Below are 24,283 nucleotides of genomic sequence, written 5' to 3'. Positions count from 1 at the left end.
CCTCCCCCCAATGACCCCATTTTAAAAACTACACACCTTAAGGTATTCACTGAGGGGTGTCATGAGTATTTTGACCCCACCAGTTTTTTCAGGAATTAATTCAATTTAGAGGAGAAAAAATAAAATTTCATATTTTTGCAGATATGTCATTTTAAAGACCTATTTTTTTCCTATATTGCCCTTGAAAATGAGGATTTACACCCCAAAATGGATACCCCTGTTTCTCCCGTGTTCAGAAATATACCCATTGTGGCCCCAATCTTATGTCTGGATGCACAAAGGGGCCCAAAATGAAAGGAGTAGTCGGTGTCTTTCAGAACATAAATTTTGCTTGAAGGCGTTTTAGGCCCCATGGCACTTTTGTTTAGCTCTTCAGCACCCAAAACCAAAGAGAACCCCCACAAATGACCCCATTTTAAAAACTAGACCCTTTAACGAATTTATCTAGGGGTGTACTGCCCATTTTGACCCCACAGTTTTTGAATGAATTCAAGCCAAGCAAAAGGAAAAAATTGTGATTTTCGTTTTTTTGTCAATTCTCTCATTTTAAAAACTGCTTTTTTGTACAGCACACACATGAATGAAGACTTGCACCCCTAAATGGATACCCCTGTTTGTCCCGTGTTCAGAGACATACCCATTGTGGACCTAATCTACTTAAAGGACACATGGCTAGGCCTATAATGGAAGGAGCACCAGTTGGATTTCAGGGTACAACGGAATAAATTCCAGGCCCCATTTCCCACTTGTAGAGCCAATGAGCACAACGGGGCCCAAAATGAAAGGAGTAGTCGGTGGCTTTCAGAACAGAAATTTAGCATGAAGGTGATTTAGGCCCCATTGCCCACTTGTAGAGCCCTTGAGCGGCCAAAGCGACAAAGAACCCCAACAAATGATCCCATTTTGAAAACTAGACCCCTTAAGGAATTTATCTAGGGGTATACTGTGTATTTTTAGCCTACAATTTTTGAATAAATCTAAGCAAAGCAGTAGGAAAAAAATTACAATTTTCATTTTTTTTGGCAGTTGTATCAATTTAAAAACTGTTTTTTTGTACAGCACACATAGGAATGAAGACTTTCACCCAAAAATGTATACCCCTGTTTGTCCTGTGTTCAGAACCATACCCCTTGTGGCCCTAATCTACTTAAAGGACACATGGCTAGGCCTATAATGGAAGGAGCACCAGTTGGATTTCAGGGTACAACGGAATAAATTCCAGGCCCCATTTCCCACTTGTAGAGCCAATGAGCATCCAATACGATAAAGAACCCACTTAAATGACCCCATTTTAAAAACTAGATCCCTTAACGAATTCATCTAGGGGTGTATTGCGTATTTTGACCCCACAGTATTTGAATAAATCTAAGCAAAGCCGAAGGAAAAAATTACAATTTTCATTTTTTTGGCAATTTTGTCAATTTAAAAACAGTTTTTTTTGTACAGTGTACATAGGAATGAAGACCTTCACCCCAAAATGGATACCCCCATTTGTCCTGTGTTCAAAAACATACTCCTTGTGGCCCGAATTTACTTAAAGGACACATGGCAAGGCCTGTAATGGAGGGAACACCCGTTGGATTGCAGGGCACAACTGAATACATTCCAGGCCCCATTGCCCACTTGTATGGGATAAAAATTGACACCTTAAAAAATCCCCCCCCCCCACACACACACACACACTCCGCGCCCTTTTCGGCGTTCCCCAAATCTTAGATAAAAGTAATAATGTGAACTGTGTAGTATTTCCAAAGACAAGGCCAATTACGGAGGCTGGTTGGGATGGGTACATGGGGCAATAAAACCGTGTATCCCCCCTCCTCTCATGCTTTTTTGGGGTATTTCGTGACCTCAGTAGCTAGTATGGGGTGTAAAAAGTGGCGCTCTGTGAGTCTCCGTAAGCTTGATGAGGTGCGGCGGTCTCACACAGAAGACGCTCAACAAGGTGCTCCTAGAACTGCAGGAAGGCTAACGTTCCCGGGGCTTCTCTGGGAAAATTCACGGAGGAAGATCGCGTCGGGGTGCAAATACAGAGGCCTCCGGTAAAAAGTTTCATCTCATCTCACCGATCACATCGGTGACGGGAGATGAACCTTCACCTTTTTTTAACTTTTACGTGATCGCCATTATCCATTGGATAATGGCGAACACGTGATCAGGAACCTCTCACTGCGGCTCTCCATGAAATCTCCAGGCTCTCGGCTAAGTTTTGTAGCCAGGAGCAGGGAGATTTTAAATTACCCTGGCAATCCACAGCTTTTGCGCTGCGCCTGCCATTTTGGCTACGGGCGCGTGCGCAGAAGCTGGGGTAAGGTCTGCAGATAAATCAGCGGGCCTTAGGTACGTAATTTCATCCTTCCTCACGAATATGATCCGTGGGGGGAGATGAAACGTAAGCTTTTTTAACTTTTTAAAACTTTTTTTTTTTACTTTTTAAAACTTTTTTTTTTTTACTTTGTACACTTTGTTGTACTTTACATGATCACTGTTATCCATTGGATAACAGTAATCATGTCCCCAGTGAAATCTCTCTGCTTCTGGCTACACATGGCAGCCAGGAGCAGAGGGATTTTAAATTTCCCGGGGCTCGAGCCCCTCTGTACACACGCCCGATGATTGACATCGGGCGCGCATGTGCAGACGGGGACTTCGGGTCCCGGGACATCGGGGAGGACCGTGGTGAGTATTTTCACCTCCCCTCATGGATCCGCAGAAGTATAGGCGAACAAACCCCAGTAACATTTCAGTAGCAAACGTATAGGCGGACCCCAGTAACATTTCTGTAGCAGAAGTATAGGCAGACCCCAGTAACATTTCTGTAGAAAAAGTATAGGCAGACCCCAGTAACATTTCTGTAGCAGAAGTATAGGCAGACCCCTGTAACATTTCTGTAGTAAAAGTATAGGCGAACCCCGGAAACATTAGTGTACCGTGAGTATAGGCAAGGGCCAGAAAAATTAGTGTACCAAAAGTACAAGTGTACCCCTGAAAAATTGCTCAACCGAAAGGGCAGGTGAAACCCATAAATATTTTTTAACGATACAGCTCTCTGTTGCTTAATTTGTAACATAGCCTGGAGGCAGGCCTGTTAAAAAAATTGGTTTATGTAAAAGTTTCAATACTTTTGAAATTTTGAAAAATTGGAAAAAAATTGCAAGCAGAGCCTTTTGGGCCGCGGAAAAATTGGCAGTTCAGCTTGATGTTGCAAGAGGAGGAGTAGGAGGAGGAGGACTAATATCCGAGAGAGATTGACAAAGCTCATTCCCCCTTTTTTTCCGGTGATAGAGAATGCTTTTTTCTCCGGTTGCAGCGAAAAGAATCTTTAGGTTCCGCTGCTCTCCGACGGTGGAGAAGAGAAGTCTGGGGAAATCCAGGCTTTGTTCATCTTTATGAATGTAAGCATGTCGGCACTGGCAGTTGGCAGGTGGGTACGCTTATCTGTGATGATTCCCCCAGCTGCACTAAACACCCTCTCTGACAAGACGCTAGCAGCAGGGCAAGCCAGCACCTCCAGGGCGTACAGCGCAAGTACATGTCACGTGTCCAGTTTTGACACCTAATTGTTGTATGGAGCAGAGGCATCACGGAAGATGGTGGTACGATCGGCTATGTACTCCCTCCCTATCTTTTTACAGTGCTCCCTCCGACTCAGCCTTGACTGGGGAGTAGTGACACAGTCTTGCTGGGGAGCCATAAAGCTGGCAAAGGCCTTGGAGAGTGTTCCCCTACCTGCGCTGAACATGCTGCCTAATGTCTGCACCTCCCCTGCTACTTGGCCCTCAGAACTTCACCTTCTGCCACTAGCGCTGTCAGATGGTAAGTTTAGCATCACTTTTCCCACCAGGGCCCTGTGGTAATGCATCACTCTCGTACCCCTTTCCTCTTTGGGTATGAGAGTGGAAAGGTTCTCCTTATACCGTGGGTCAAGAAGGGTGTACACCCAGTAATCTGTGTTGGCCAGAATGCGTCTAACGTGAGGGTCACAAGAAAGGCAGCCTAACATAAAGTCAGCCATATGTACCAGGGTACCAGTACGCAAGACATGGCTCTAGGAAGATGACTTTCAGGATCCTCCTCCTCCACAGCCCATACACGCTGAACAGATGAGAGGCAAGCAGCATGGGTACCTTTGCAGTGTGCCCAGCTGTCTCTTCCCTCTCCTCCTCCTCCTCCAAAACGCGCTGAGATATAGACATGAGGGTGGTCTGGCTATCAAGCGACATACTCTCATTCCCCCGTCTCCTGTTCCAACCGCAAAGCGTCAGCCTTTATGCTTAGCAGCGAACTTCTCAGCAGGCATAGCAGCGGGATGGTAACGCTAATGATTGCAGCATTGCCGTTCACCATCTGGGTAGACTCCTCAAAGTTTTCGAGGACCTGGCAGATGTCTGCCATCCAAGCCCACTCCTCTGTAAAGAATTGGGGAGGCTGACTACCAGTCCGCCGCCCATGTTGGAGTTGGTATTCCACTATTGCTCTACACTGCTCATACAGCCTAGGCCAACATGTGCAGCGTAGAATTCCAGCGTGTGGGCGCGTCGCACAGCAATCGGTGCTCTGGCAGATTAAACCGATGTTGCAGGGTCCTCAGGGTGGCAGCGTCCGTGGTGGACTTGCGGAAATGTGCGCACACGCGGCGCACCTTGCCGAGCAGGTCAGACAAGTGTGGGTAGTTTTTCAGAAACTGCTGAACCACCAAATTGAAGATGTGGGCCAGGCATGGCTTGTGTGTGAGGCTGCCCAGTTGCAGAGCCGCCATCTGGTTACGGCCATTGTCACACACGACCATGCCCGGTTGGAAGCTCAGCGGCGAAAGCCAGAGGTCGGTCTGCTCTGTCAGACCCTGCAACAGTTCGGGGGTCGTGTGCCTCTTGTCACCTAAGCTGATTAGTTTCAGCACGGCCTGCTGACGCTTGTCCACCGCTGTGCTGCCACGCCACGCAATACCGACTGCTGAAGATGTGCTGCTCACCTTTCTTAATTGCGAGGTAGAGGTTGCGTAGGAGGAGGAGGAGGGGGAGGGTTTAGAGGAGGTGGCATAGACCGCCGCAGATACCAGCACCGAGGTACGACCCGCTATTCTGGGTGTGGGTGAGCGTTCCCAGGCTCTGACTTGGTGCCAGCCTCCACCAAGTTCACCCAATGTGCCGCCAGAGAGATATAGGTGCCCTGTCCACCAGTACTTGTCCACGTGTCCGTGGTTAAGTGGACCTTCCCAGTAACCGCGTTGGTGAGGGCACGTATAATGTTGCGGGACAGGTGATGGTGCAGGGCTGGGACGGCACACCGGGAAAAATAGTGGCGACTGGGGACCGAGTGACGCGGGACTGCCGCCGCCATCATGTTTTTGAAAGCCTCCATTTCCACAAGCCTGTACGGCAGCATCTCCAGGCTGATTAATTTGGCAATGTGCACGTTTAAAGCTTGTGCGTGCAGGTGCGTGGTGGCGTATTTGCGCTTTCACTCCAACGCTTGTGGTAGCGACAGCTAAACGCTGCGCTGAGAGGCATTGCTGGATGGGGTGGAGGACAGTGGAGGTGAGGGTGTGAGTACAGGCCAGGAGGCACTCGTGCCTGTGTCCTGAGAGGGGGATTGGATCTGTGTGGCAGGTTGTGGCACAGGGGAAGAGGCAGTGGTGTGACCCGGAGGCGGTGAACGGCCTTCGTCCCACATTGTGGGGTGCTTGGCCATCATATGCCTGCGCATGCTGGTGGTGGTGAGGCTGGTAGTGGTGGCTCCCCGGCTGATCTTGGTGCAACACAGGTTGTACACCACTGTTCGTCGCTCATCCGCACTCTCACTGAAAAACATCCACACCTTTGAGCACCTAGCCATTTGCATGGAGGCTTGCCGCCAGCGGGTGCTTTGGAAAACAGTTGGGGGATTCTTCACTCTAGCCCTGCCTCTACCCCTGGCCACTCCACTGCCTCTTTCAACTTGTACTGCTGCTGCACTTGCCTCCCCCTCTGAAGCCCTGTACTTTGTAGGCTTACAAACCAGGTGGGGTCAGTCACCTCATCGTCTAGCTGCTCTTCCTCCGAATCCGTTGTGAGCTCCTCCCTTGGACTTACTGCCCTTACTACTACCTCACTGACAGACAACTGTGTCTCATCATCATCATCCTCCTCACCCACTGAAAGCTCTTGAGACAGTTGCTGGAAGTCCCCAGCCTCATCACCCGGACTCTGTGAACTTTCCAAAGGTTGGGCATCAGTCACGACAAACTCCTCAGGTGAGAGAGGAACCAGTTTTTTCCACTCATGGCAGGGACCCGAGAACAGTTCCTGGGAGTCTGCCTGCTCATCAGAATATGTCATTTTCATGGAGAGAGGAGGCTGGGAGGAAGGAGGAGCAGCAGAAAACAGGATTCAGAGTTGCAGTCCTTAGGCCGGGAGTAGAGGACTGCGTAAAAGACTGGGTAGTCGATACATTGCTGGATGCATTTTCTGCCATCCGCAACAGGACCTGCTCACATTGCTCTGTTTGTAATAAAGGTCTACCACGCAGACCCATAAATTATGATATGAGGCTGGAGACACCAGAAACTTGCCTCTCTCCTAATCCCGCAGCAGCCGGCTGTGATTCACCTGGACCAGGAACTCGGCCTGTGCCCAAACCCTCACTTGGATGTCCACGTCCTCGACCCTTACCCCTACTCCTCATCATGGTGGATTAAGAATAGAGCAGGGCCCAAATAAATTACCCCACTATACATCACTGACAACTGTGGCTTAATTCACTGCACACAGAGACTTGTAGATAGCGGAAGGCTCTATGCTGTGACTTTAGAAAATTAACCCACTGTCCTGCGCTGATACCTCGGGGGTAATTTACAGCTCGCAGAGACTTGTAGATAAGAGAGGCTGTATGGAGTGGGAGAAGACTCTAAAGCCAGTGGATAGTGCTGGTAACTGCGGGTATCTCAACCCCACCAAGGAGAGGGTATTGTGAGATGCTCTGCACAGTGGCTGAGCTGAAATACATTGCAGTGGCCCCGGTAATATTACAGTACTGTTTAGCGGTGAAACTGCTGTCTAATTCACAGCAGACAGAGAACGGTATAACTGAGGTAGTTCACAGCAGACTAGGAATTATTTGAGTGCACTTTCCTGGTGAGAGCAGTATAGTGCGGCACTGCAGACTGAAAAAAGTCTAACTGAAAGGCTGCAAACAGGCCTAGCTGCGTTATACAAAACGGAAGCACTACTATTACTCGCAGCAGGCCCCAAGTAAAATGCACACGGTCAGATGTAGCCCTAAGAAGGAGCTTTGTGGGTTTTGCACAGAGGATACAGACTGTATAGTGTATATTTCTTTCCCTATAGAAGTGACTGTGGCCCCAACACTCTGCGTCTAGTTCACTGCAGACAGAGAACGGTATAGATGAGGTAGTTCGCAGCAGGCTAGGAATAATTGGAGTGCACTTTCACGGAGAGAGCGGTATTGTACGGCACTGCAGCCAGAACAAAGTATTACTGAATGGCTGCAAACAGGCCTAGCTGCGTTCTACAAAAATGGAAGCACTACTAGTACTACTACTCCCAGCAGGCCCCAAGTAAAATGCACATGGTCAGATGTAGCCCTAAGAAGGACCGTTGGGGTTCTTGAGGATAGGATCCTACACTAACATTATCCCTGAATGAGCAGCAGCACTTTCCTTAATTTCTCCCAGAGTGTGTCTGAGGTGAGCAGCGGGTGGGACCGCTTTAAGTACTCGGCGGTCACTTGATCTCGCCAGCCACTCACTGCAGGGGGGTGGGATAGGGCTGGCACGTCACAGGAGGAAGTGGTAATGCCTTCCCTGCATGTCTATTGGCTAGAAAATGGCGCTAAACATGCGGGGAAGGAAATGGAATTGACTCTAGTACCGCGTGGTGCTCGTCTCGAGTAACGAGCATCTCGAGTACCCTAATACTTGAATGAGCATCAAGCTCAGACGAGTGTGCTCGCTCATCTCTACTAACCATCATACTGCCATGTAAAAGTGAGCTAACAGAGGAACCGGCCCATACACTTAGGGATCTGGGATCTGAGGCTGAGAGCTCTGGTGGGGGTCCTTATGGTGCATTCACATGGCCGAACGTGACATGGGTCCAAGAAACTTGGGCTGATATTGCACTTGTGAATTTGTGATGTTTACTGCGAGTGCATTGTAATTTGTGAAAAAAGTCACAACTCATCACTGAACATGTGATTTTCATGCACATTTTTCACATGGAAAAACTAAAAATCGCATTGCAGTCGGATAACACTCAATGGGGGAGATTTCTGCGGACTCACAGAAAAATAAAACATGCTACGAATTTTCTATTTTGTAGCATAGCTGTGAGAAAAAACATTATTTTATGTTTTTTAGGTAAATTGGAGGTTTGTAATGTCAGTGTGGGGGCTCACAGGACAATGAAGACCCTGGATGTGTATCATGAACTTCTGTATTTTGCCCAAAATCTCACTAATATCTTATTATGTCTGCAGGAAGCAGTTTGGCTTTAGAATGCTAGAGGATCTCGGGGTGTCAGTACGTTGTGGGGTACATAAGGTGCGGCACGGCCCACCTGAGGTAATAGTATGGGGGTTACTAATAGGCGGTAAGCCTGCATGGTGCCCTACATGTAACTGTGTGACCGACACCCTGTAGAGGCCTCATCTATGCACAAGTATAATACTAAGCCGCCTCCTCCTATGACCGGTCGCTGTGTGAGGGGCCGCTCCTCTGTAAGCCTGCATGGTGCCCTACATGTAACTGTGTGACTGACACCCTGTAGAGGCCTCATCTGTGTACAAGTATAATACTAAGCCGCCTCCTCCTATGACCGGTTGCTGTGTGAGGGGCCGCTCCTCTGTAAGCCTGCATGGGGCCCTACATGTAACTATGTGACCGACACCCTGCAGAGGCCTCATCTATGTACAAGTATAATACTAAGCCGCTTCCTCCTATGACCGGTCGCTGTGTGAGGGGCCACTCCTCTGTAAGCCTACATGGTGCCCTACATGTAACTGTGTGACCGACACCCTGTAGAGGCCTCATCTGTGTACAAGTATAATACTAAGCCGCCTCCTCCTATGACCGGTCGCTGTGTGAGGGGCCGCTCCTCTGTAAGCTTGCATGGAGCCCTACATGTAACTGTGTTACCGACACCCTGCAGAGGCCTCATCTATGTACAAGTATAATACTAAGCCGCCTCCTCCTATGACCGGTCGCTGTGTGAGGGGCCACTCCTCTGTAAGCCTACATGGTGCCCTACATGTAACTGTGTGACCGACACCCTGCAGAGGCCTCATCTGTGTACAAGTATAATACTAAGCCGCCTCCTCCTATGACCGGTCGCTGTGTGAGGGGCCGCTCCTCTGTAAGCCTGCATGGTGCCCTACATGTAACTGTGTGACCGACACCCTGTAGAGGCCTCATCTATGTACAAGTATAATACTAAGCCGCCTCCTCCTATGACCGGTCGCTGTGTGAGGGGCCGCTCCTCCGTAAGCCTGCATGTAACTGTGTGACCGACACCCTGCAGAGGCCTCATCTATGTACAAGTATAACACTAAGCCGCCTCCTCCTATGACCGGTCGCTGTGTGAGGGGCCGCTCCTCTGTAAGCCTACATGGTGCCCTACATGTAACTGTGTGACCGACACCCTGCAGAGGCCTCATCTATGTACAAGTATAATACTAAGCCGCCTCCTCCTATGACCGGTTGCTGTGTGAGGGGCCGCTCCTCTGTAAGCCTACATGGTGCCCTACATGTAACTGTGTGACCGACACCCTGCAGAGGCCTCATCTGTGTACAAGTATAACACTAAGCCGCCTCCTCCTATGACCGGTCGCTGTGTGAGGGGCCGCTCCTCTGTAAGCCTGCATGGTGCCCTACATGTAACTGTGTGACCGACACCCTGCAGAGGCCTCATCTATGTACAAGTATAACACTAAGCCGCCTCCTCCTATGACCGGTCGCTGTGTGAGGGGCCGCTCCTCTGTAAGCCTGCATGGTGCCCTACATGTAACTGTGTGACCGACACCCTGCAGAGGCCTCATCTATGTACAAGTATAACACTAAGCCGCCTCCTCCTATGACCGGTCGCTGTGTGAGGGGCCGCTCCTCTGTAAGCCTGCATGGTGCCCTACATGTAACTGTGTGACCGACACCCTGCAGAGGCCTCATCTATGTACAAGTATAACACTAAGCCGCCTCCTCCTATGACCGGTCGCTGTGTGAGGGGCTTGTTGTCAGGAATTCCCACCTGTGTGACCTCCTCATATATCATTCTGCTTAGCACTAAGAGTTGGTGTCAGTCCTTCACCCTCCTCACAGTTCACAGGAGCTCCGTCCCTCCCGTCGCATCACAGAGCATTCATCTGCCACTTCTTCTCCTCACTGCTGAGCTCCGCCCCCTTATATACTGATCACATGACAGTGACATCATCACAGGTCCTTCAGCCACCACTTCTACTCACTGCTGAGCTCCTGCCCTTATATACTGATCACATGACGGTGACATCATCACAGGTCCTTCAGCTATCGCAGTGTAGCAGGTCTTGGTCTGTGCTGTTCCTCCTGTTATCACCCAGAGGATATATATACACATATACAGTGGTCACTGATATCAGCTACATTATATTACAGTATCAGACCCCTGCGTGTGACTCCGGCCGGCAGGTAAGAGACGCCGGAGGGGTTGTTGCTTGTGGTGAGGTCAGACATGTTCTATCTGTATCCGTGTAGTCGGCCGCCTATCGGACACTTTACGGATCGGCGCTCTCCACACGGTTCTGTGTTGTGCGGCTTCTTTCAGTTCCATCATTTGCATGTTGGTGTCGGCTTTAATCCAGCGTGTTGTTTGGTGGCCGGGTCTTCTTGCTCCAAGCATCATCCATGTTCCTCATGAATTATCTCACAGTATGTGGCCGCAGTGCGAGAGTCTCTGTCTTGGAATTTTGCCCTCCAATTACATCTTTGGTTTGCTGCGGTCTCGGACGGTTTTGTTCGTGATCTTGGTGGTCCAAGGAATTTGTAGGAGTTTCCTCCAACACCGAAGTGCGAAGGCATCAATCTTCCTTGAGTCCGTTTTCTTCATTCCATATTTATTTGATGATGACCGTTAAGGAGCTTTATTCTGCCTGTGCCAGGAAGAGCGGGTGCCTGGCTGTCGCATGAAGAAACCTCAGATCCCCGGTGTTTAACCCTTCACACGCCATGGTCAGTGTGATCACGGCATGTAAAAGGCTGACAGAGGGAGTGGGTTGCTATGGCACCCGGAGACACCCATGTTTGCCAGCTATGGTGGCCTATGTCGCTCAGGCTCTGGTTGATGTTCATAGGCTTTCTAATGCACTACTTTACTGATATATAGTAGTGTATTAGAAGAGTGATAAAAAATGCTGATAATCCAGCCCCCTAGTGGGACAAAGATAGTTAAAAAACAAAGTTAAAAGATAATAAAAATGCAAGCACCAAAACCCCACCTTTCTCCTCTACTTAGTAAAAAATCATATATCTGGTATTGCTGCATTCATAGTTACCCAGAGAAAAAAGTTAGTACATTATTTAACCGACACCGCGCACGCCAGGAAAAAGAATACAAAAAACATGGCGATTATAGACAATTTTGCCTATCTCGCCTTCCAGAAAACAGAATAGAAATGATCAAAACATCACATCAACAAATGGTATTATTAAAAGTACAACTCATTCCACAAAAAAACCCTTTCACACACAGTTGACAAAAAAAGATTAGGGGTCTTTGAAACAGTGATCAATGAAAAATAAATAAATCGTGAGAAAGTTGCAAGGCAAAAATACTATATAAATTTGTAATGACATCATCGTACCAGACTGCGGAATAAATTTAACGTAATATTAATACTGCACGGTGAATAGCATTAAAAATAAATAAACATACCAGAATGGCAGGTTTTGTTAATCTTGCCTTTAGAAAAAATGGAATAAAAAGTGATCAAAATGTTATCTGTTCCTAAAACACTGGAGTTCCTCCCGCAAAAAACAGGCCCTTATAGTACTCAATGGAAAAATAAAAATGTTCCTGCTCTTGGATAGCGGCAACACAAACTATATATAGTTATTTTTTGTATACAAATATAGCTAAACATAAAAAAAAAACTGTATACTTTTGGCATCACCGGAATAAGGCTCACCCAGAGATGAATGATATCACATTATTTATTTTGCACACTGAAGGCCCTAAACAATTTATTGTATAACTTTTAATAATAAGTACCCAGAAATGATGCACCTAAAAATACAACTTGTCCCACAAGAAACAAGCCCTCATATGGTTATGTCCATGGAAAAATTAAAATGTTATGGCTCCTATCATGCGTTGGTGAAAAAATCTGAAAAATTAGATGGTCATTTAGGTTCAAACAGTCTTTGTCACTCAGGGGTTAACTGTTAGTATCAGTTGTTAAAGATCCTCCTGACTTTCTGCCACAAGGTTGTATCATCTGCAGATCTGAGATTGTTGATGTTTCTTCCACCGATCTTGACTCCGATGTTGGCTTAGTGTAAATTACATTGCCTCTAGATCGCCTCTGCATGCTGGTTGAACAATGTATCCTCGGTGTATGCCTTTCCTGATTCTGAACCAGTTTGTGTTCCCATTGGAGGTCCTGACTGTAGCCACTTAGTTTACATCTAATGACTGTATGAGTTGCCCCAGATGTCCCGGGATTCCCATTTGTCTTAGGCATGGCCACAGCTTCTCGTGTTCAATGCAAGCAAAGGCTTTGTTGTAATGGATAAAGCATATCTACACCATGATCCATCAGAGATGTGCAATGTGGTCTCTTGTTCCTCTTTCTCAGTGATCCCCAGCTTGTGCGTCAGGGAGTTTCCATCCCACTGTCGCTGTCATGCGTTTTTGTATAATCTTCAGTAGGATTTTGCTTGCATGAGATATTAGGGCTATTATTTTGGGCACAAAAATTGCTGTTAGCATCTGTACTGGCAGGAGATTGGGCAGCTCAGCAGGTATGCAATTGATTCCAGGGGCTTTATGAATTTGTAGCTGATTCACAGCCCACTCCACTTTATCCTCAATGATATCAGGTTCTAATTCTGTTAGGGTGGTTTTACATCTACGTCAGAACCTCCAGTCGGAGGTCCCATCATAGATGTGGCTGAAAATGCCAGAACAAAAAGTCAGGCAGCTAGGTGGAGAGTGGGCAGACCACATTATAGTCAATAGGGTTCACCCGACGCTGTTCAGTTCCTAACAAACATTGCAGTTTTGATGATTCCAGCGAACGGAGTCGCCCACAATAGTACAATCTGTGCTGTGGACCTGGGTAATGGTTACACTATAAGTGAGTGAGCGTGGTGAATCAGAGGGTGGATAAAAGAAAACTAGGATGTGGTGCACATGTTCAATAGTGTGGGATGAGTCTCACAATTAGGGCGTGTCCTGCCTTCTCTTTTATTTAAACCTGCATATAGTGAATTTCGGGCAAAACCCCTTCATCAGATAAAGCTGGGCTCTGCACTGTTATAGCTGTACTGAATGCTTACCTGTATCCAGAGGAGAGAATCCTGTTACTTCTCTCTCCATTTAAGCGTTCAGTGCAGCTATAATCCCACTTTATCTGATGAAGGGGTTTTGTTGCCCTGAAACACATATCTGCTGGTGGCTGTTGAACATGTGCATCACATCCTGGTTTTCTTGTTTTTTTCCACTGTTTAACTCCTAATGCAGTTATTGCCACAGCTGAGATGCCACCAAGAAGTGAACCCCACCTATTTCACCTTTATGATCTATCCTGTAGATATGCCAGCCACATATATCCATTTTTGAAGCACCTCTTTAATGTGTTGAATGATATGAGAAGCTGTTTCTCTCAATAAGTGAATATCATACATGATGATGATTTACAGTTCTCCTTTTTTCATAAAGATGACAACGGGGCTAAAACCGTCCAGTTAATCCAATTGTCTCTCATTATCCTCCAGAATGGTCCTTCTATTGAATAACCTACCAAAAATAGGCAAGGACAGGAATGAAGTTACCAAAGAATATCCCTTCATACACACCCCGAACGTGCAGGACATAACTGTACATCATGTAGCATTAAGGGATCAGGGGTGTTCAGATCGCAGAATTCAAAATGGATTTTTCCACATGGATACCACAAACAGTAGATTTCTCTAAATCGGCATGGAAATAACATGGAATCCACAAAAAGTGACCTGCAATTTTAGTTTTTTTTCCTGCATGTGGAAAAAATCGGGATCATATAGATTATAGCGCAGATTCCCACTGATTATAATAGAATGCAGATTTGCAGTGGAATTGGCACAGATTCCATGTTAATTTCCATGGCAGCAGTCTGCTGTCTCTGTGAAGATACCTGTATACATGTGGTGAAGGCTCTGAGAACCTGTATGTTGATGTCCCCGTATGACTTGGGGCCTTTTCTTTCTCATAAAGGGCCGGCAGTACTACAACCCTCAAGTTCCTCCAGTTCTCTCATATTTTCGAAAATGGTCATCATGAATGACCCACCGAGGATAGAGAAGGACAGCAGTGAGATTACCAAGAGAATATTAAACTTCACCTTGGAGATCATCTACCTGCTGACCGGAGAGGTAAACTTTCTATATTTCTATCATCTTTGGCTGCTAAACAGGTCAAAACAGTCAAATGACATTGCAAACTAATGGATGAGAATGCAATCATGTTGTGCCTCACAAACCAAACTTAATAGATATCTTGCAATTATCAGGTTGCAAAAACCTGTAAGCCACAATGTGACCACATTCACTTCCATTAGTTTGTGATGTTGCAGGGCTATACTGCAATCTCTGATGGCATGACCTTTTTTCGGTCAAAGCCCTAGCCTTATATAAAGCATAGCTAACTTTTCAAATGATCTTTCAGAATAATCTGCAGTGTGTGTATGAGGAATCGTTCTTATTCTGGCCATTCTATGACGTGAATCCTATATTTTTTCCTCACGTTTATCTTATTCTCAGTGTTGCTTGGACGTGCCTGCTGCTATGTCTGCGTGATGTGTTTTATAGATTGTACGCAGAGAACTGCAGATTCTGCTCTCTAAGTCTCTGTAACAGACACAGACATAAAATCATCATATACAACACTACGATATAAAAAATACCACTCTCCTACGGTGTTTTCACATAATGTGATTGTTTTAATCTAAAGGTCCCCAGTGCACAGGCAAGCTATGAGTCAAGTGGTTTATAGTTGAACAGCAAGTAGGAGATTGCTAGCTTTGTATAAAGACCCCTGTCCACAGCAGTGATCAAGAAGCCAGTTGGCTTTGAAACACTTAAAACCACGGACAGAAGTCTTAATTGTATCTTTTTATAACATGTAATTTTATGTTTGGAATTAATAAGTTCTTTTTACAGAGCCAGCATTCTACTACTTGATGTAAAACACTACAATGTGAGTGAGCAGGAGAGACGTGATTTCTTTAGATAAACACAGTAAACAGTAGTTTACTATTAGATTGTAGGCAGTATCTATGTAAGTCTTTGTTTCTCTTGCCCTCTACCCCTCTGCTCTCTATACACTTCAATGGCCACAATAACTCCTCCTCCACATCCTGTTCTAAAGTCCTTGTGTCTTCTGTCAGTCATTTGAGAATAAGCTAGTAGGAAGGGAGACCCCTGGTGGCCAGCATTGTAGAGGGACATTCTAGTACAAAAGCACAATTTTAGGTAAGTAAAGTAAATTGTATTTTTGTTAGTTATCACATCATAAAAGCACAAGTTGTTTAAAATGTTAGTGACTATTTAACTAGTTAAACATAGGAAAGTTAAAACACATTATAGGGGTGGGGGCTAGCGTTTGGAGCATGAGGAGGTGGATCACTTGAACTCTCAGTCATTTTGCTCCCTATAGTCACTAGGAGACATCCTCTATCCCCACAATGATCCACCCGTACCTCTGGCGAACATTTGTAGCCATCTGTGGCCACCGCTTTTTCCGAGTAACTGACTACTCGGACAAAAAGATTCGGGGGGCGCCGGGGATGAGCGGGGAGTGGGGGGGAGAGAGAAAGAGAGAGCTCCCCACTGTTCCCCACTGCTACCCCCGGCTCCACCACGCCGCCCCCCGAATCTTTTCGTCCGAGTAGTCAGTTACTTGGAAAAAGCGGTGCTCGAGTGCAAAAACGCCTGAAAAGAGTACGTTCGCTCATCTCGAATTTCAACCTGTGCAGCCTACTGAAGCTTACACAACCCCAGCCTGGAGTGTTGGCCACCGCCTGAATACCTGCAGCGCCTGCTTCAACCACCTCTCTGTTGCCGTTGGTGTTGGGCTCTGTGTAGTTGAGGCTACCTCCTACTGCATCTGTGCCGGCCCTGCACTGAGATGTGGTGCCACTGATCGCCGTGGTGGAACTGTCCTGTCTGAATCCTTCACAGGGGCCTCCTACTTGGCGTCTCCTGCCTCCAGGGACTGAAAGGCACTAAAGAAACCACCAAGCCCGCAGCCATCCATGAGGACAAGGGGAGAGGACATTCTCCCACAGGTACCCACACACACAGGAGTGCAGAGCCTGTCGGGGAGGGAGAGAAGGAGAAGGGAAATAGAAAAAAAAGGGAGGATTGGAAGGATAAAGGAAGGAAGAGAGAGTAAAGGATAAAAAGAAAGTAGGGGAGGAGGAAAGGAAGCCAAAGATAAACGAAGATAGGGGAAAAAACCCAAACACATAGTTTCTAACACCTTGGCAACACTGCAAACACAACATGGGGTCTGAAAATTATTCCAGCAAAATCTGTAATGAAAAAGCCAAATAGCGCTCCTTCCCTTCTGAGCCCTGCCATGTGCCCGAACAACAGTTTACATTCACATATGGGGCATTTCCAAAAACTGCAGAATCCGGGTAATACACTCTGAGTTTTGTTTCTCTGATAATTCCTGCTGTTTTATAGAAACAAATTGTTTTAAATTGAAAATCTGTAGAAAAATGGAATTTTTCTAATGTCTGATGAATTTTTCTTTAATTCCTGTAAAACATCTAAAGGGTTAATAAACTTCCTAAATGCCATTTTGAATATTTTGAAGGGTGCCGATTTTAAAATGGGGTGATTCATGGGGGTTTTCTGATATACAGGCTCTTAAACTCCATGTCTAAACTGATTTGGTCCTTAAAAATTCAGATTTTGAAATTTGCTAGTAAATTAGAAAAATTACTGCTAAATATATATACTTTGTCGAGTCCTAAAAAAAAATAACACTTAAAAAATGATTGCAGTATAAATTAGGCCTATGGGAAATGTTAATTATTTACTATTTTGTGGTGTTTGACTATCTGTCTTCCAAAAAGAAAAATTCAAAGTTTGAAAATTGTGAATTTTTCCAAATTTTCAGTAAATTTGGATTTTTTAAGACAAAAGTTATTGATTCAATTTTTAAACGAACATAAAGTGCAATATGTCACAAAAAAACAATCTCAGAATCACACTGATAAGTAAAAACATGCAAAAGTTATTAGCACATAAAGGGACAGATGTCAGATTTGAAAAATAAGGCTTGGTCCTTAAGTCCAAAATAAGCCATGTCCTTAAGGGGTTAAAATGGTTCACACAGAACCAGGACTATAGTTTAATCTTTGTTTATTTGTTCAATATATACATGCTATTTCTTGTTCAAAGTTAAATTGCTGGGCTTATCTTCTTGTCTTACTCTGGATTTATACTTGATCTCTTAAAATGTATGTTTTTCTTCCACGCCCATTATATTCAATGCAGTCATTTTTTAAATTCATTATGGTATTTAAAGTAACATCTCTAAATGTAAAAGGTCTCATCGGCCCATTCAAACATTCCATGCCTTGGAAAGAGGCAATCAGTCAAAAATGTGATATCTTTTGCATTCAAGAGACTCACTTAAATGCTGCAGACTCAGTCAGAAGGAAAAATAAGTCTTATCCACATATATTTTCCCCTACGCTATTAGAATAAAAAGGCGTCCTCATTGCTATTGGCCGAACTGTAGCATTCAGGTGCCCCAAAATAATTACTGATGACGAGGGTAGATTTATTACCCTATTATGCCTTATGAATAACTTTCCCTTTACTATACTTATGTCGTATTCAACAATCGTCAAGCAGGCTACTTTTAGTGTATCAGACCGACTCAACGAGATCAAACAAGGTTCTGTAATTAATTGTGGAGACTTTAACATTGTCCCCAATAATTCCCTGGAGAGAAATGTCCCTGCTTCCATTAACAAACTCGAGACTTCCAGGGCTTGTTGTTTAGAGAGGCACTGTATAACGTTTGGAGGCTACAACATGCAAACGAATGCGATTATTCGTTCTCTCATCCCCACAAAATGTATTCATGAATTGATTTTTTTTTTTAGAAGACAGATGGTTATTGCAAAATGTCATTTCCTCTAGCGTGGGTCTTGTTGGTCTGGTTGGATATTGCTCCTGTGGCTATATCTATCAAGGAGGAGTTTATTCTACCGCCCTCATTCCCCTGGTGTTTCAACAATTTCCTCATTAATGATGCCCAATTTTGGAAAGAAACTCAGAAAATACTAGAAGAATGCTTCCATTTTAACCCATTCCCGCTGCAGGGCGTAAGTTTACGTCCTGGGAGCGGGGTACTTCCCGCAACAGGGCGTAAACTTACGTCCTGGAGATAGCGCGGGATCACATATGATCCCGCGCTATCCCGCAGCGGGAGCCGGCTGTCAGTCACAGCCGGCGTCTCGCTGCAGCAGCGGGGGGACATCGGAGATGCGCCCGCCACTTTTAACCCCTTCCCTGCCGCGATCTAAGTAGATCGCGGCAGGGGAAGAGTTCACAGCGGGAGCGCGGCTCCCTCTGTGTCTCCGGCCGGAACTCGCGATGTCATCGCGAGAGCCCGGCCTGTCACCATGGCAACAGGACGCCAGACACTGGCGTCCTGTATTGCCTATGCATGAGATCGCTGTATGAGCGATAAGGCATGGGAGAGCAGTAGCTCTGCCATGCCTTATACCAGCGATCATCAGGGCAGTGATTAAAGTCCCTCAGAGGGACACAAACAGTGTAAAAAAAAGAAAGATTTAAAAAATGAATTTAAAAAAATGTTAAAAAAAAAGAGTAAAAAAACCATTTTTTATGCTTTTTCACAGATTAGCATAAAAAAAGGTAAAAAAAAAATAAAACCCCACATATTTGGTATTGTCGCGTCCATAACGATGTGTACAATAAGTTGCACATGCTTTTGACTGTGCACTGAAAAAAACGCTAAAAAAAAAGCTAAAAAACTGAGGCAAAATGCTCATTTTTGGCATTTTGCCTCACTAAAAACGCAATAAAAGTGATCAAAAAAGTCGTATGTACGCCAAAATGGTACCAATAAAATCTACAGCTCGTCTCGCAAAAAATAAGCCCTCATAGAGCTCTGTACATCAGAAAATAAAAAAGTTACGTGACTTTGAATGCAGCAATTTAGAATAGAAAAAAGATTTCCAAAAAAAAGGGTTTTTATTGCAGAAAAGTGGGAAAACCTAAAAAAAATGTTAGAATTTTGGTATCGTTGTAACCGTACCGGTCTGCAGAAAAAATGGAAAGTCTCATTTATGCTGCATGATTAACGGTGTAAAAAAAAAATAAAAAAATCTATGGCAGAATTGATGCGTTTTCTCTCTCTATCATTAAAAAAAAAAAAAATAAATTTTACAATATAGTCTATGTACCCAAAATTGGCATCGATAAAAACTACAGTTCGCCACGCAAAAAACAAGCCCTTATACGGCCACGTCCACGGAAAAATAAAAAAGTTATGGCTTTTGAAAAATGGAGATGGAAAAATACCAAAAAATCGCTTGGTCCTCAACGCCAAAATAGGCCATGTCATGAAGGGGTTAATGATACTGAGAACGCCTGGTGTGCACATAAGGCGGTCCAGAGATTACATTTTCTTAAAAAGCCTGCATTTGAGAAAAAAACTTAGACTTAAAGAAATAGACACCCTTCTAAAAAGAATCAAAAATCTAGAGGACCAAAATAAAGTTCAATTTTCTGACAAGATATTATTAGATCTAAAAAAAAGTGCACTTCCAGCTATACTAGGTGTCTCACACACTTTTAGGGTGCTCTCCTTAAGGAGACACGCAATCCCTCCTGACCCATGTCGTAGGCCTCTCATGAGCTAAGCCAGAAGCCTACTGCACACCGATGAGGGGCAAACACCCTGAAACAGCTGTATGTGTATGGTTTTCTGGCTATCTTTCTTTTTTAACAATCATTGTTAAAACTTGCTAGAAAGTCACATTGATTTGTAAGAAATGCTGCCATCTAATAAGTGGCACTGCAGAGGCCTTGTATGCAGATGACCTTCTTTTATTCATTTCCAAGCCACGCATTTCATTTCCTGCGATCCTTCAGGAGTTTTCTAATTTTGGGCATTTGAACAATTTCAAAGTTAATCTGCGCAAATCAGAGGCCATGAATATCTCTCTTCCAGCTGGTGATCAACCTCCATCCAATACCTTGGGGTGCATATAGTGGCAGATGTTTCCTCATTATACTATCTTAATTGTGTTGCTCTGCTGGAGAAAGTGACAAAGGAGCTAATTGGGTATGTTGTTAAACAGTTGAGCTGGTCCAGGTGAATACATGTATTAAAAATGGATTAGACTCCAAAATTTCCATATATTTTCCAGACCCTGCCAATTAACAAGCCGCATTAGTTACTGGACCATATTGTGCACAAAATCCAGGGTTAGTAGGTCTTCCAGACCTCAAAATTTACTATTCGGCCGCGGTCCTCACCACAGTGGTAGAGTGGCACAATGATGCAGCCTCGAAGCAGTGGGTGGGTTTGGAGACAACGTTGATTTGGCCCCATTTGCTATAGATCCCCATGGAGGATAGGCCAGCAGCTTTACCTCATTCTCCATTGACTTTGAACTGCTTGGACCTGTGGGACAGACAGACTACCAGAGGGTATGTCGCGATTCATAGAGGAGCTTTTACCCCCATATTCAATATCCCCGCATTCCCACCCCCCAGGGCAGGAGAGACAGAGTTTCCTTGGCTGGCGGGAGGAGGAGGACACTCGGTGTTGCCAGATTGTCAGTTGGGGGGGTCTTCCATCATTTAATGAGCTGTGGGTGTCCCGACCAGAGCAAAGACTGCTGTGGATGAAGTATCTTGAGTTGTCTTCATTCTGTAGGACCCATCTGGGGTTGTGCCTCTTCCGGAACCCCCCTCAACCCATTAAGGAATTATTTCTGCGAGCCGGACCCCCTGTTCAGGTTCTCTCTAAGATGTACGGAATCATTCTGGAAAGACTCATGCAGGGTCTCCCACAGTATGTCAGGAGTTGGGAGCAGGACCCGGCCTTGGAGTTGCAGGAATCTGATTTGGAGAGAGCCTACATGTTTGCACACAAATTACCCTTGGCCTGTGTGGCGCAGGAGAAAAACTTTAAGCTCCTCCCCAGGTGGTACAGATGCCCTGACATGATTCACTGTATATTTCTCTCAGTACCGGAGGAGTGTTGGAGATGTAGGTCTGAGCTGGATACCATGCTGCATATTTGGTGGAACTGTCCATTCGAGCTATATAGGGGGGGTGTCGCATAGCACGGTGGAGGTCACTCCACAGCTGGCACTGCTCTCTATCATACCTGGCCCTTTTGCTATGGATAAAAAAGGCCTTTTACGCCATTTCCTCACCGTGGCCAGGGCTGCGATCCCATGCCACTGGCAGTATAACATCACCTCCTTGACTCTGGAGTTTGTTCAGGAGCTGAACCAATTAATGTACATGATGGAGCTGGGTGACAAAGGTTCTGAAGCGATGTGCTCCAGTGGTTGTGCCTGGATACTGTGGAACACATTCCACGACTCACCCGAGTTCTGAAATATAACCGGTGGGTAGGAGGACGGACCTCAAAGGCTCTACGAGGAGGCACTAGATTGGGACTTTACCCCAATCATGCGTGGTGGGTAGAGATGTGTGAGCATACTCGCTAAGGGCAATTGCTCGATCGAGCATTGCCCTTAGTGAGTACCTGCCCGCTCGAGAGAAAAGCTTCGGCTGCCAGTGGCGGGCAGGGAGCGGCGGGGGAGAGCGGGGAGGAACGGAGGGGAGATCTCTCTCTCCCTCTCCCCCCCCCCCCCCACCCGCTCACTGCCGCAACTCACCTCTCACCCACGCCGGCAGCTGAACCTTTTCTCTCGAGCGGGCAGTTACTCGCTAAGGGCAATGCTCGCTTGAGCAATTGCTCTTAGTGAGTATGCGCGCTCATCTCTAGTGGTGGGGTGTAAAACAGCTGCATACGGGTCATTACTAGACGGTTTCTCTCCCTTTCTGCTAGTTAATCTCTCCCCTCCTTTTCCCTTTTTTTTTTTATTCCCAAGCCCCTTATGCTTTCTTTTGTATATCTTGAATGTTCTAGTTTCTACTTCTCTTTTTTTTAATGACTTCAGGAGTTTGAAAACTGTATTTCAATTGCAAGTGTACAGAATTATTAGACTCAGGGGTCTGGTGCCATGGTATTATATTATGTATATGCAATTTTTACAGGATGTACCGTAAGAACCTATAGCAGAGGCTTTTGTTGCCCTATTCGATACAACATTCCTTTTCTAAATCTGTAAGCCATTGCTGCAGTCCTGCATGACCTGCTATATGTTGTTTTTTTTTCCTTTTGTTTATGTGTATAAATACATACAAGTTTATTAAAAATATATTACACATAAAAAGAAAATGGGAAAATGATCTAAAAACTAAATTCTCAGATGACCAATAGTACAACGCCTACTCTTCAGTTCTCTCGGTTTCTAAATGTACAAAAAATACCCACAAGGTCTTATATAGGTGGTATCCCACTCCTCATATCCTTAATAAAATCCCACCCTGCTTTTCTAACTGCTGCTGGAGGTGTGGCTTAGTAGACAGTACCTTGCTACACTTACGGTGTGACTGTCCTTATGTTCTACCCTTCTGGAAGCAGCTCTTGAGCGTAAGTGCCTTTTGATTAAAAAAAAATGTAGAAAGGTTTGGGCAGCCTGGATCCAAAATACTTTGTGTTACATGCCTTCTCTTTTAAATCTCTTGTGCTGGAACTATTTTTCCAGCATCTACTACTCTTTTAGTAAAATATTGTCTGACATTGCTTCTGATCTCTACCCAAACTAATTTCAGGTTGGACCCCCCTTTTTTTTTGTTCAGTTTCTTTCTTCCTGTAACATTTATAAAGATTTCCATCATGTTCTCCCTCTCCCTTCTTTCTGTCAGGCTATACAGATGAAGTATTTTGTCTCTCCTTATAAGTTTTGCGTTTCAGATCCTTAATAGAGATGAGCGAGCACCAAAATGCTCGGGTGCTCGTTACTCGGGACGAAATTTTCGCGATGCTCGAGGGTTCGTTTCGAATAACGAACCCCATTGAAGTCAATGGGCGACCCGAGCATTTTTGTATATCGCCGATGCTCGCTAAGGTTTCCATTTGTGAAAATCTGGGCAATTCAAGAAAGTGATGGGAACGACACAGCAACGGATAGGGCAGGCGAGGGGCTACATGTTGGGCTGCATCTCAAGTTCCCAGGTCCCACTATTAAGCCACAATAGCGGCAAGAGTGACCCCCCCCCCGCCCCCTCCCAACAATTTTTACTTCTGAAAAGCCCTCATTAGCAATGCATACCTTAGCTAAGCACCACACTACCTCCAACAAAGCACAATCACTGCCTGCATGACACTCGGCTGCCACTTCTCCTGGGTTACATGCTGCCCAACCCCCCCCCCCCCCCGCACGACCCAGTGTCCACAGCGCACACCAAAGTGTCCCTGCGCAGCCTTCAGCTGCCCTCATGCCACACCACCCTCATGTCTATTTATAAGTGCGTCTGCCATGAGGAGGAACCGCAGGCACAGACTGCAGAGGGTTGGCACGGCTAGGCAGCGACCCTCTTTAAAAGGGGCGGGGCGATAGCCCACAATGCTGTACAGAAGCAATGAGAAATATAATCCTGTGCCACCGCCATCAGGAGCTGCACACATGGGCATAGCAATGGGGAACCTATGTGCCACACACTATTCATTCTGTCAAGGTGTCTGCATGCCCCAGTCAGACCACGGTTTTTTATAAATCGTCACAGGCAGGTACAACTCCGCAATGGGAATTCCGTGTGCACCCACAGCATGGGTGGCTCCCTGGAACCCACCGGCTGTACATAAATGTATCCCATTGCAGTGCCCTGGACAGCAGAGCTAACGTCAGATTAAATGCAGGTGGGCTTCGGTCCACACTGCATGCCCCAACCTGACCGGGGTTTTTAATTCATAGACAC

General features: G+C 45.7%; 1 pseudogene; it reads left to right on the top strand.

Moving 5' to 3' along the window:
• Positions 1–24,283, top strand: part of LOC136615971 (zinc finger protein 208-like) — a 123,962-nt pseudogene that overhangs the window by 60,305 nt on the left and 39,374 nt on the right.

Source organism: Eleutherodactylus coqui, chromosome 1 (assembly GCF_035609145.1).
Source record: "Eleutherodactylus coqui strain aEleCoq1 chromosome 1, aEleCoq1.hap1, whole genome shotgun sequence".
Taxonomy (NCBI): Eukaryota; Metazoa; Chordata; class Amphibia; order Anura; family Eleutherodactylidae; genus Eleutherodactylus; species Eleutherodactylus coqui.
This window is presented reverse-complemented; position numbering and strand designations above follow the sequence as displayed.